Raw genomic sequence first — 7,431 nt, 5'->3', positions numbered from 1 at the left:
GGCGACCTGATAGCAGAATTCCAGGATTTGAAGGGCTGCCACAAAGAAGAGGGGGTCAAATTATTCTCCAAAGCACCTGAAGGGAGGACAAGAAGCAATGGGTGGAAACTAATCGAGGAGAGAAGCAACTTGGAATTAAGGAGAAACTTCCTAACAGTGAGGACAATTAAACAGTGGAACAGCTTACCTTCAGAAATCATGATCACTGGGGGTTTTTAAGAAGAGACCAGTCACTAGACAGTCACTTATCTGAAATAGTATAGTTTCTCCTGATGGAGTAGGGGGCTGGACTAGAAGACCTCCAAGGCCCCTTCCAGCTCTATTCTATTTTATTCTAAATGGAAACTGTGATATGCTGCAAAACATATCACCTGCTGCTACAATTTTTCCAAGTCTGTCTCCAGGTCCCACATAGACTTGATGGAGGGGAAAAACTGTTCTTGTGTCTAGTTGTTATGATGTGCAGTGCCCTATAGCGTCGTTTTGAGGGTAGAAGTTGAAACAGTTTATGTCCAGGATGTGAGGGGTCTGTAAATATTTTCACAGCCCTCTTTTTGACTCGTAGAGTATACAGGTCCTCAATGGAAGGCAGGTTGGTAGCAATTGTTTTTTCTGCAGTTCTAATTATCCGTTGAAGTCTGTGTCTGTCCTGTTGGGTTGCAGAGCCAAACCAGACAGTTATAGAGGTGCAAATGACAGACTCAATAATTCCTCTGTAGAACTGTTATCAGCAGCTCCTTGGGCAACCTGATAGCAGAATTCCAGGATTTGAAGGGCTGCCACAAAGAAGAGGGGGTCAAATTATTCTCCAAAGCACCTGAAGGGAGGACAAGAAGCAATGGATGGAAACTAATTAAGGAGAGAAGCAACCTGGAATTAAGGAGAAACTTCCTAACAGTGAGGACAATTGTTGGCGGAAAAAGAACATTATTTTTTGATGACGTTTTTGATGTTTGGTGTCTCTTTTAAGTCTTGACATATGATAGAACCTAGAAACTTGAAGATCTCTACTGTTGATACTGTGTTGTCTAGTATTGTTAAGAAGGTGGTAGTATAGGAGGCTTTCTCCTAAAATCTACCACCATTTTTACGGTTTTGAGTGTGTTTAGTTCAAGATTGTTCAACCTTCCATCTGTATGGAGATTCAATCACTGTTGTATCATCTGCAAACTAACAGAAGGGTCTTTTGTGATGTAGGCATTGGTATATAGAGAGAAGTGGAGACGGGGGGGCACTGTGCAGGTATCTGTACAGGTATCTGATGTAATTTTGCCTAGCTTCACCTGCTGCTTCCTGTCTGTTAGGAAGCTTATGATCCACTTACAAGTGTGGCCAGGCACAGCTAGCTGATTTAGTTTAGGTAGAAGAATATCTGGAATGATGCTATTCAATGCTGAGCTAAAGTCTACAAAGAGGACCCTTGCATAGGTCTTTGGAGATTCAAGATGTTGTAAAATATAGTGCAGAGCAGTGGTGAAATGTAAAATTTGTTACTACCGGTTCTGTGGGCGTGGCTTGGTGGTGGTGGTGGTGGGGTATTGTGACTGGGTGGGCGTAACCAACTTTTTTTTTTTTACTTTTAAAAACCATTTTTTCTACAACCTCTTCGGCCAAAGAGATTGTAAAAAAAATGCTTTTAAAAGCCTCTGACGATCCCAGCTGAGCCGCGTGATCATCAGACTTTTTTTTTTTTTACTTTTAAAAGCATTTTTTTTTGCGGAAAAGGCTGTAGAAAAAAATGCTTAATTTTTTTTTTTTAAAGCCTCTGATGATTGCGCGGCTCAGCTAGGCATGGGGGGGGCAGGGATGTTTGCTACCGGTTCTCCAAATCACCCGTGGACCATTGCTACCGGATCAGGCAATCCGGTCTGAACCAGGAGCATTTCACCCCTGGTGCAGAGCCATATTAACAGCATCATCTGCCGATCTATTTGCTCAGTAGGCAGATTGCAAGGGTCTAACAGCAGATCCATGATGGTTTTCAGGTGGGCCAGCACTAACCTTTCAAAGGTTTTCATAACTACAGTTGTTAGAGCAACCGGTCTGAAGTCGTTCAGTTCCTTGATGGACGGTTTCTATGACATTGGGATGATAGTAGAGCATTTGAAGCAAGAAGGAACATAGGACACCTCTAGTGATTTTTAAAGATGTGGGTGAAGATGGGGGCCAGTTGGTCAGCACAAGCTCTTAAGCAAGAAGGAGTTATCTTGTCTGGGCCTAGCGCTTTTCCTGGCTTTTGTCTGTGAAATAGACCTTGCACATCATTTTCTGCAGTCAACAGAGGTGGGGGGCCCAATGGGATGGGATCAGTTGTAGGAGGCCTGGCTGTTGTTGGTGTGTCTGAGATGGAGGTTGTGGAGATAGGTGGCAGTAGTTTCCTCTCAAACCTACAATAAAACACATTCAAGTCATCTGCCGGTTGTCAATGTCCTTCAGCATGGGAAGGAGGTTTGCTGTAACCGGTGATGTTTTAAAGAGTTTTCCACATGTTTGCTGGTTCGTTTGTTGAGAACTGATTCCTTAGCTTTTCAGAGTAGCTTCTTTTTGCTGCTCCAATCTCCCTTGTTAATATGTTTCTGGCCTGATTGTACAGAATTTTCTGTAGGCTTCCTCTTTGGGACGACATAGCTGCTTAAGTTTAGCTGTGAACCAAGGTTTGTTGTTATTGTATATTCGCAGGTTTCTGGTTGGCACACACAGGTCTTCACAAAAACTGACATATGACATTACAGTATCTGTGAGTTCATCCAAGTCTGCAGAGGTATCTTCGAAAACATTCCAATCAGTGCAGTCAAGGCAAGCCTGTAGCTTTAGCTTTGCCTCCTCAGTCCAAGACCTCACTTTTCAGGTCTTCTGGATGAAACAGGGGTGAAATCCAGCAGATTCTGACAGGTTCTGGAGAACTGGTAGTGGAAAGTTTGAGCAGTTTGGAGAACTGGCAGCGGAAATTTTGAGTAGTTTGGAGAACTGGCAAATACCTCCTCTGGCTGGCCCCCAGAGTGGGGTGGGAATGGGGATTTTGCAGTATCCTTCCCCTGCCACGCCCACCAAGCCACACCCACAGAACCATTAGTAAAAAAAATTGGCTTTCACCACTGGGATGAGTTAAGAAATCTGCAAATATTGCCACGTATATAATCTGATTCCCCACCCATAGCCGAGCCCAAAAAAGCAAGGAGGGAGGCATGTCATGTTGGAGTTGTCTATTTAAAGTGAGTTAGTAGCCTCGTTCTCTGCCTGACTTGGTCTCCTGTGGACCCCAACACTACAAATAGGCTAGGCATGATTTAAGTTCCAACCTAACAATGTAGGGAGGGTCATTATTTGTCCATCTAAGTTATTTTGTAATTTAAGATTTGCAGTTTTTTAAAAGCAAAGAACATTTACTATTAAAAGCTCCTCAAAATACAGGAGTTGGCTTGCATCTTTTTTCTTCCCTCTGGTGTAGTTTACCTAAGAGTTTGGGATCGTTCTGCAAAAACAAAATGCAATTTTTTAAAAATAGTGTAACTAAAGCTGGTGCTCCTAAACCTGGGGATATAATATCAGTCCTTGCCTTATCTAAAGCTTTTGCGCCCAATCTATGAAGGACCAAAAAAAAAAAAAAAGTTAGTTTCTTATTGACATATAATGTACAAGAGCCAGAAGGTGCTTGCCTAGAAACCAGGAGATATGTTCTAGGCATGAAAAACTGGCTGAGTGACTTTGGCCCAGTCATTTTTTTTTTCAGCCCAACCCATCTCATTTAGTTGTTGTTGTGGGAAAAGTAGGAAAAGAAAGGAGTATTGGTATGTTTCCTACCTTGAATTGTATATGAAAAAAGTGGCATAAAAATCTAAAAAAATAATAATTCACAATTTAGAGCAGATGCACTGATTGCCCATTAATACATAGTTGCTCAAGAAATCCCAACTGGCAAGTGTCAGTATGTGATCATTCATGTTAATTCCAAGTTTAATATACATATTCTGCTAAGCATATATTGTTTAGCCAATGGCAAAAATGGCACTTTTAAGATTTTCAGTTGAGAAGATGTATTACTACACAGAGATCTGAGGAAGATGAAGGAAATTTATTTAGGGTATGAATCATTCATGTTGATTCCAGGTTTAATAGAACTTGAATCAGGGGTGAAGGGTTCCTGGTTCGGTAGCGATGGCAGCGGGTGGTTCAGAGAACCGGTAGCAAAAATCCCTCCAACCCCCCCCACCATGCTCAGCTGAGTCGCATGATCATCAGGGTTTTTTTTTTAAATTTACTTTTAAAAGCATTTTTTCTACAACCTCTTCCGACGAAAAAATGCTTTTAAAAGTAAAAAAAAAAAGCCTCTGATGATCATGCGGCTCATCTGGGATCGTCAGAGGCTTTTCAAAGCATTTTTGAAACTGCAACCTCTTGGCCGAAGAGGTGGTTAAAAAAATACTTTGAAAAGTCTCTGACAATTCCAGCTGAGTTGCCTGATTGTCAGACTTTTCAAAGCATTTTTAAAAAGCCTCTCTGATGATCCCAGCTGAGTTGCTTGATCGCCAGATGCTTTTCAAAGCATTAGAAAAAATGCTTTGAAAAGTAAAGTTGGCTACGCCCATCCAGTCACATTACCCCTCCACCAAGCCACGCCCACAGAATCAGTAGTAACATATTTTACATTTCAACCCTGACTTGAATATCCCCTTTTGCTTGCAGTAGGTCTTACCAAGAGCGAACCAGTCCATTGATGAACACAAAGTGGAGCATAGTATTGTGACTGTCACACAATGACTGCACTGTCAGGCAAGTAGGCTTTCATTGTTGTGTATTGGAGAATGGAAATCAAATGAAAGATCTCCACAGCTTAATTTAAAAATGTTTTGTTCCAGTTTTGCTAACTTTCCACCAGTTCATACACTACAAATTCTTAAAATGTGGAACTATTCAACATCATACACTGAAACACCAGCATACTGGTAGAGAAAAATACATTTATTGAATGTCCTTTTGTCAAAAGAAACTGTATTCATGAAGATACACAAAGAATCTCCCACATTTTATAAATTAGTTTACTTCCCTTTTCCCCACAAAATATTAACTACATAAGAAACACATCACAGAATCTTTTTTTTTTAAACATACTATTTATATATTTCTTAAAAAAGCACAAAATGGAGTGACCATGCTAGCACCTGGACAAAATTCACTGGAAAAAATTATTTGGCAAGCCTCACCTCATAGTGCTGGTGCATGGACAAGAGTTATTTTCTGCCGAAGCATGTCCTTAGATCTCCCAAATCTGATCAAAAAATGAAATCCATTTACATATTTTGTTCAAGTGGAAACAAACAGCTGATGTAGGTTAGCTATCTCCGACTGCATCTCGCCACATTTTCCTAAATAGGAACTGTTGAAAAGGCCCAATCCATAGCACATAACAAACAGCTTTTATACTCCAAAATCTGCGAGATTTGATTTCGGGTATCTGAGGATCTTTTAATAGAATGCATTGCCAAGGAAGAACAACTAATTTTTACATCGCTATGATAGATGTGGTTCAGATGACATGGCAACTCATTTATTCATTGAAGATAGCTGATTGAATCAACTAGATCTTTGGCATTTTTTCTCATTCAGTTAGCTTGCTTGCCCACAGCCAGTATAGCATAACTTAATTAAATAAGTTTGAATACACTTATTTAAGGTGTATTGTTCCCATTCTTGTTTCTGGCTAGCAAGGGATGATAATACAATAGCCTTAAACAATCCAGTATAGTGGGGAGAAGTCAGGAATACAATGAAGCACATCTGTATCTAACCTTGTCATACTATCATGCCCTCTGAACATCGCACGTGTCTTTGCTGTGCAAGCATTGTACAAGTTTTTTGCTTCTGCTTTGCTGCTAACCATCACTTGCAGAAGTTTGATTTGGCATCTGCCCAGAAGGATATAGGAGGAATTAAACTCGGCTTTTGCAGCCTTTCTTCTCCTGTTTTTCCTGCATCAGGTTCTTTCAGAGACAAAATAGGGAATGTCTAAAGCAGCTTCAGAAGATGAATACCCTCTTTCAGCAAAGCATTTATGGTAACTCCCGTGGTGGTGTTGTATTTTTATTTAAATCGGTTCATGCCAAGTTCAGAGAGAAATTGCCTGGCATCAACTCGAGGGGAAAAAAGTGCCTGTTACGTGCCTCTTGCTAGATGTTGATGGCAGAGGGAGCTTTAAAAACTGGAGGTACAGAAAAACAGGCATCCAGCCAGCCAGGAGCCTCCTGCAAAAATAAACAGCTGAGAGATAACCTGCATGGTTTGCCAACAGAAAATATACAGATATTGCTCAATGGTTTGTGAAATATTTATTTAAAAAACCCTGAACGGGCTCAAGGATCTAATTTAAGGCAACTTCCTAACATTCTTTTCGATTTAATAATGATGCCCCACAAAGTCATAGCTTTCCTAAAGCTCCTGGGGAAAAATTCAATCTGGCCCCAATTTTTGTAGTTTACATGGGGAATGCAATTTCTAGCAATGGCCTTAAGCAAATTGTTTAATATTCCTGTTAAAGCTGTAATCAACGACCGTTGGGTGGCAAAGGAACATGCTCACACTCAAAGGGGCTTCTTTTCCCCTTTTTAAGATGCACGCTGTTATCAGGTACACAACAGGCAAGACCATTTGTAGTGCAATTCAGTAAATGCATAACTGCATTACAATCTAAAGTTCCAATGTAAAGTCTAGAACGTTGAAAAACGTATGTGAAAATGCCAAAAGATGGATTTCAATTGACCTGTCAGTCATCTTTGGAATAAGCATTGGGAGTTGAGAAGCCAACACAGTAGGACATCTGTAAATGCTAGATAGTTAAAAGTAAGATTGCTTTCCAAACAGATTTCAGACTAGAGATGACCTCTATTATTAATGTTGATTGTAAAATGCAAGGAAAAATGTCCATACCTACGTCCATACGTTTTAGCATAAGATTCAGAGAGAAAAATCACTTCTGCTTTGTTTGCTCAAATATTGGGCAAAGTGCTATTTATGTACTTTGTGAAATCACCCCGAATAAGAGGTTTGTCAAATCAACTCTTCGACAATCGCAAAATATTAGCCTATTAACAATTAGGGGAACATGAGTGAAGAGAAACCTAGCATTAAAGTCCCATGAATCCAAACCACATATCAAACTTCCTGCTACATTTTACATAAGCCCCAAAGAAATCTAATCCTAAAGGGTCATTTCTTTTTAAAATGTTGGAAATTATCAGTGTGTTTAGTCAAATACAGGGCTAGATATAGGCAAAAGCTAAACAAGCTATAGTTTAGGGCCTCACAAAATTCCAGAATTATTTCGCTTTTGAGAAATCAAGAAAATGTTTTAAATTGTATCTGGTGTCAGTTCTCTGATTTTGCAAATATGTGTATTACTTATTAAAAATGATCCTGATTATTTTGTCAGCATTGTGT

Source organism: Pituophis catenifer, unplaced genomic scaffold (assembly GCF_029215685.1).
Source record: "Pituophis catenifer annectens isolate HBS135680 unplaced genomic scaffold, rPitCat1.0.hap2 SCAF_2, whole genome shotgun sequence".
Taxonomy (NCBI): Eukaryota; Metazoa; Chordata; class Lepidosauria; order Squamata; family Colubridae; genus Pituophis; species Pituophis catenifer.
Note: the sequence above shows the minus strand (reverse complement) of the source record.